We start from the raw sequence: 6,416 nt of genomic DNA on the forward strand, positions 1-6,416 counted from the left end.
TCTGGACAGTAAAAGCTATCATAACCAAAGACACATATCCTTTACCTTGAGCTTCCCTGAGGTTAGAGGATATAGCAAAATGAAAACTATTTTGAGCTCCTCTGACTTGTTATGACCTTAGGAAGAGGAAAGGGAAACGGAGGTGTAGCCAGAGAAAGTTGCACAACTTGAACCATTAAAAACACAGCTGTGTCCCAGTTCCCTGGTGGAATTTGGCAAAAATAAATAAAAAAGGGTCTCCAACTAACCCTAAAGCTCAAACACCACTCCTTCCTGCTTGAAGAGACCCAAACTAAAGCCTAGAAAGACTTCAGAAGGCTGAAAACGCACACACTAAGCTTCAGATAGGGGCTCCAGATAATAAAATCACTAGGAAAGCCAACATGCTTTATCAAAAACACAGCAGACGTAGATAAAATGGCTGACTAACCATGCCATAAACCATGGTTAAATAGGCGGGAGCTTAAAGTTTAGCCAAACAGCAAAATAAAATAAATTAAAAAACACTCTCCAGTGAGGGTCTTCATGTCTAACAGCTCTCTGCAAACTAGTATCCAAAGCCTGCCAACCACACCCAGCCAAGCCCAAAGCACAGCGATTATGTAATGAGGACGGTGAGCCAAAACCAGGATAATAAAACGGCATCTCTCCATCACTGAGATCTGCAGAGTGCACTCAGATAGCTTGCTTTAATACTGGCCTGTTCAGTCAAGAATGAGATTACTCTGCGAGCAAAGATGCAAACGGGAAAACAGATAAAACAGATGGCGAGCTGGACAACAAACCACTACGCATGTGTGCCCTTTCAGAATGGCAAGGCAAGTTTATCTGTGCAGCACAATTCAACTACAAGGCGAGATTCAAAGTGCTTTACAGAGACGTTAAAACAGTAGAAATAAAAAGCACGATTTAAATTTTAAACATAAAGAGAAAGAAATAAGAACAATGGATAGAATCAGTAGTTAAAATGTGATTAAGTTTTCAAACTCAAGCTTCAGATTTGGAGCTTTTATTCAAATGCAGCTGAAAATAGGTGCGCGGCATCTTCCACCTGGACTTTCAACACACTGAGTACTCATGGGTATCAGATCCACGTTTTACCAAAGTGTCTTCAAATTAGGTTGGATAGATAAACAGTGAAAAAAGGTATGTTAGCAGCCTGTCAAAAGAACATTTCCAACGCTGTCAGCCAGTTTGGGACCAGGAGCCTCCTTTCAGAGGATTTGCTTGGAAGCTTAATGGGTGTTTTTTTTAATTAATTAATTTATTTTTTTCCCCCCAGGCCTTAAAATGGATCTTTAATTGCACCCCAAAGTCTCTGAAAACAGACACGCCGAGCAGAAAAAGGCCCAGTTCAGCCTCACAGAACAATAGGGATGAACGCCAGGGGAAGCATGGAAACTCGTGAATAAAAACGGATCCGACACCACTCACAACCGCGCGCAAACCGACTCCAGCACCAGCCGGACACGCACAATTGTGTCTCGGGGACATTAATCACGCCAAAGACCACCGGCCGAGCGTCCCCTGCTTTGCTAACGTCCAAATATCAACCGTGGTGAAGTTGGTTTGATATTCGACAGACATTCACAATAAAGAAATAAGGAGTCTTTTATTTCCCCAAATACCTCCCAAGCCTTGTGACCTAGTGACTCCAAACCAATGCAGAATAATTCTCCTATGTAGCACCAACCACACACACCTTTTTTAAAGCCAATTGTATGCACACGCTATTTTATATGGTTTTTTTTAAGGAAAATATCATTTACATCAATTGAATGCATACAATTGATGTAAAAAAAAAAAGGTGTGTGTGGTTGGTACTACAAAAGAGAATTATTCTGCATTGGATTGGAGTCACTAGGTCACAAGGCTTGGGAGGTATTTGGGAAAAAAAAGACTCCTCATTTCTTTATTTTGAATATCTGTCGAATAGCCGAATATCCAATATCAAACCAACTTCACCACGGTCAAATATCATGTCAGGCAACAAACCGGAGGCGGTCTTTAGCTTTCAAACAAACGCTATTAAAAGAAGAAACAAAGAAGATTAAGGGGCCTCTTTAAGCGCAGAGCTTTTTGTTTTTTATCGTTTTTGGAAGAAAGAAAAAAAAAAACGTAACAAGGAGCTGATGCAGCGTGACTTAATTTCGCCCCCAAAGGTAGAAACGTTACCTTTTAAAAAACGTCGACTCTGATTTTTGAGGACTCCTCACGAGATGAGCAGCTCCTCCCTTTCGGTCTTAGCAACGAGCTAACATGCACTTAGAGATGTCGACAAAGCGGTAAACAATGGAACCGTGCACTCACAGGCGGGCGTCCCTCCTCGTGTCCGTCCCTCCACGTTTGCACAGCGGCCGGCTGCTCTGCTTCTTGAAGGATGGACGCGGGGCGGGGGAGTGTCGAAGCGTCCAGCTGCAGAACAAGGGCCAAAGTGTGGTGCCCACAAAGGAGAGAGAGATGCAGATTAAGTCCCGCGCACGGCCCAATCAAAGCCGCGAGACTGGTGGTTATGCAAAGCAGGAGTGACGTCAAATTGAGACCAAAACTGGAGCTCGCCCCGCGCGGAGGGGGTCCCAGTATGGAAGTTTTTCTGTGCCATCAGAGTTTGAATACGAATTTCTAATATCGATTTTTTACAACATCAAAATCAGACTTTGAATTTGAAAAACCAAACAGTGTAGAAAAAAAAATATCAATTTCTTAAAACAAAAATCGGTGTAAAAAAATTCAACATCTAAAAAAAAATCAGTGTAAAAAAATTCAACATCTAAAAATTTCTTAAAACAAAAATCAGTGTTAAAAAAATTCAGTGTAAAAAAATTCAACATCTAAAAATTTCTTAAAACAAAAATCAGTGTAAAAAAATTCAACATCTAAAAAAAAATTCTGTGGAAAAAAATTCAACATCTAAAAATTTCTTAAAACAAAAATCAGTGTAAAAAAATTCAACATCTAAAAAAAAATTCAGTGGAAAAAAATTCAACATCTAAAAATTTCTTAAAACAAAAATCAGTGTTAAAAAAATTCAGTGTAAAAAATTCAACATCTAAAAATTTCTTAAAACAAAATTCAGTGTAAAAAAATTCAACATCTAAAAATTTCTTAAAACAAAAATCAGTGTAAAAAAATTCAACATCTAAAATTTTCTTAAAACAAAAATCAGTGGAAAAAAAATCAACATCTAAAAATTTCTTAAAACAAAAATCAGTGTTAAAAAAATTCAGTGTAAAAAAATTCAACATCTAAAAATTTCTTAAAACAAAAATCAGTGAAAAAAAATTCAACATCCAAAAAAAAATTTAGTGGAAAAAAATTCAACATCTAAAAATTTCTTAAAACAAAAATCAGTGGAAAAAAATTCAACTTAAAAAAATTCAATGGAAAAAGAACGACTCAACATCCGGGTAAACAGGGAGAAGCAATCGATCCCTGTCTCAGTTCATCCAACGGCAGCCAATCAAGTTACGCTCCATTGGACAGAGCAGCTCAATAGATATTGAGTAATATCTATTACTCAATTTTACTAACACAAATGGCAAATAAAGTAAACTCACTCACCGAAGCAGCATCACCCGTGTTGGTGGACATGGCTGATCTGTCCAATGGAGCGTAACTTGATTGGCTGCCGTTGGATGAACTGAGACAGGGATCGATTGCTTCTCCCTGTTTACCCGGATGTTGAGTCTGGGGCTGTGTTCGAAACCGCCTACTACATACTACATGCTGCATACTCATCGATCAGACAGTATGCAGAGCGTTTATACAGAAAGCATTTCGCTCCTGCCCGAGCCGAAATCAGCCGGCCTGAAGCTGATTTCGGCTCGGGCTCTAAACTCTGTAAACTTTAGCAACATTTGAAACATTTTCAGGAGAGAAAGTAGTCGTTTAGATCCCCAACGTGTTGAAAACCTGACAAAATACCGGCTGTTTACAATTTTGTTCCCACGAATTCGGCACTACTAAAGCTAGCCGCAGTGAGCAACGCACTTCCGGTTATTTTCACAAAATAAAATACCCGTTGCCTTTTATCATAGGGAAAGCCATTACCATACAATTGGTGCTTTTGTTTTGAAAACAGGAAGTGAACCTACCCTCGTTGTAGCTAGCTTGAAACTGCCGTTTTGACAGGAAATGATGATCGGCGACGTCACGTTACGTTGCATCTTGGGTAGTTTGAGTATGAGTAGTAACCTCATGATGCATACCCAACATTTCGGAGAATCTAGTATGCATCCGGGAACTTAAAAAAAGTTAAAGTTAGTAGGAGTAGTAGGAGTAGTAGGAGTAGTAGGAGAAGTAGGCGGTTTCGAACACAGCCTGGTTCTTTTTCCACTGAATTTTTCTTTAGATGTTGAATTTTTTTACACTGATTTTTGTGGTTTTTCAAATTCGAAGTCTGATTTTGATGCTGTAAAAATTCAATATTAGAAATTCGAATTCAAACTCTGATGGCACAGAAAAACTTCCATAGAGTACCACCCACACAGGGGTGCCTCCATAGACGGTGTGGTTGTGACTGGGATATTTTCTATTGATTAAGAAAGAGATATTAAACGTTTTGGGCAATCTTACAAAAAAACACACAAACAACTGGTTCCTGGTTTCTGCCAGCCACACGCATGAAGCTACAGCACATTCCCAATCTGAGAGGACCGTACCCTGCTTTTGTTGAATTCTCCACAGGCAAGGCAAAGCCAGTTTATTTATACAGCACAATTCAACTACAAGGTGATTCAAAGTGCTTTACAGATACATTAAAACAGTAGAAATAAAAAGCACGATTTAAATTTTAAACAAAAAAGAAAGAAATAAGAACAATAGATCAAATCAGGAGTTAAAATGTGATTAAGTTTTGAAACTCAAGCTTCAGATTTGGAGCTTTATTCAGCTGAAAATAGGTGTGTCTTCAGCCTGGACTTAAACACACTGAGTGTTTCAGCTGATCTGAGGCTTTCTGGGAGTTTGTTCCAGACATGTGGAGCATAGAAGCTGAATGCAGCTCCTCCATGTCTGGTTCTGACTCTGGGAACTGATAGAAGACCGGATCCAGATGAGCTGAGGGGTCTGGAAGGTTACCTTACCTAATTTACCTTACCTGGAAGGTAAGGAAAATATAGGAGACTTTTACAGCCATATTATACTCCTATACAAGTTATATTCAGCAACAAATATAACCCTAAATTTAACTTTCATCAGTGCAATCATTGGCATAATTTTAGTTTATGAATTTATTTAATATCTGTACTTGCATGTCTCTCTTTTTGGGAAAAAACAACAAGGGAACAGCAGCCCTACACACACACACACACACACACACACACACAGCCTCCATTTTTTCCCACCAATGTGGTCATTTGTTTCGTATTGTAAGCAAAACCTGAGACACCAAATTGTATTAGTTGCGTGTGTAAAGGAGGTTCCATTTCCTGAGATTGATCGCTGAAAGTTAATACCCCGTGTAAAACTCACATTGTTCATTTCCAGTACTCGCTGTTTAATGCCATCTCCTCTCTCCAATGGTACAAGCCCACAAAAGATGTGAAATGAATGCCTTTTGGAAAAAAAAAGTTGTTTCTCTGAACTGCAGCTGTAGGGCCCACAAAAGAGAAGCGTGAAAAGGAAGAGACACAAACAAAGACAACTGCAACTCCCAGAAAGAGTTCAGAGTGAACAGGCTAAGACATCAGCTGCTGTTTTCTCCAACGAAACACAGAAACGAGAGGAAAGAATGGAGACGTTTGAACAGGAAATGCAACGGGAAAAGAGAAATCTGAGTGATGGCTCAGCAGAATTCATCTGCCACAGATTCATCGGTGACGCTGCTTTTTCAGGACTCTGGCAGATTAAACGTCTAAACATTTTGTCTGCTTTTCCAGTCCGCAAAGGGAGGGAAGAACTCAAACTCCCTAAAGTTTTGCTAATTCTTTAACCTTACCGTACAACTGTACAATCCCTAAGTGCAGAACATCGTGTGGACAGTCGGCCTTTTCTCACAAAAGCTGTAAACTCTGGAACTCACTGCCCACAGATATTAAGTCCATCAGTGAGTTTAAATTGTTCACTTTTAAATTTAAATTTTGGCTTAAAACAAACCAAAACTGTACTCACTAGTAAAAATGTGAGAGTGAATGAATGAGATGAAAGTTTGAACTGCACTGTTGTATTTATAGATTAATGTTCTTATGTAAATTAATGTCTATTTAGGTTTATTTTAATGTCTATTTTAGGTCTTGTGTCAGCATAGAAAAGCCTAACCAGGGACGGGAGTAGTTGTAAATTAGCACTTGTTGCTATACTCTATATGCATCACATCAGCTACAAGCTTTGATTTGTAACTATGTCAGATTGTATTGTCCCTGTCAAATAAACTAATAAATAAAATAAAAATACTGTTAACAAGCAGTTGAAACACT

The 6,416-nt window shown here is 38.8% G+C and overlaps 1 protein-coding gene across 2 annotated transcripts in view; it reads right to left on the reverse strand.

The window, feature by feature from the left end:
• prr36a (proline rich 36a) overlaps nt 1-5,581 on the reverse strand; it is a 31,457-nt gene extending 25,876 nt beyond the window's left edge. The window contains exons 1-2 of one of the 2 annotated variants that reach the window (XM_075462579.1): nt 5,473-5,581; nt 2,311-2,415 (exon numbers count right to left, since the gene is read on the reverse strand). The gene's annotated coding sequence lies outside the window, so the exon portion shown is untranslated. Of the gene's footprint in view, nt 1-2,310; nt 2,440-5,472 lie in introns of those variants that run through there. The other variant, XM_075462580.1, reaches the window with a different exon arrangement.
• Between the last annotated feature and the right edge of the window lie 835 nt (nt 5,582-6,416).

This window comes from Odontesthes bonariensis, chromosome 4 (genome assembly GCF_027942865.1).
Source record: "Odontesthes bonariensis isolate fOdoBon6 chromosome 4, fOdoBon6.hap1, whole genome shotgun sequence".
Taxonomy (NCBI): domain Eukaryota; kingdom Metazoa; phylum Chordata; class Actinopteri; order Atheriniformes; family Atherinopsidae; genus Odontesthes; species Odontesthes bonariensis.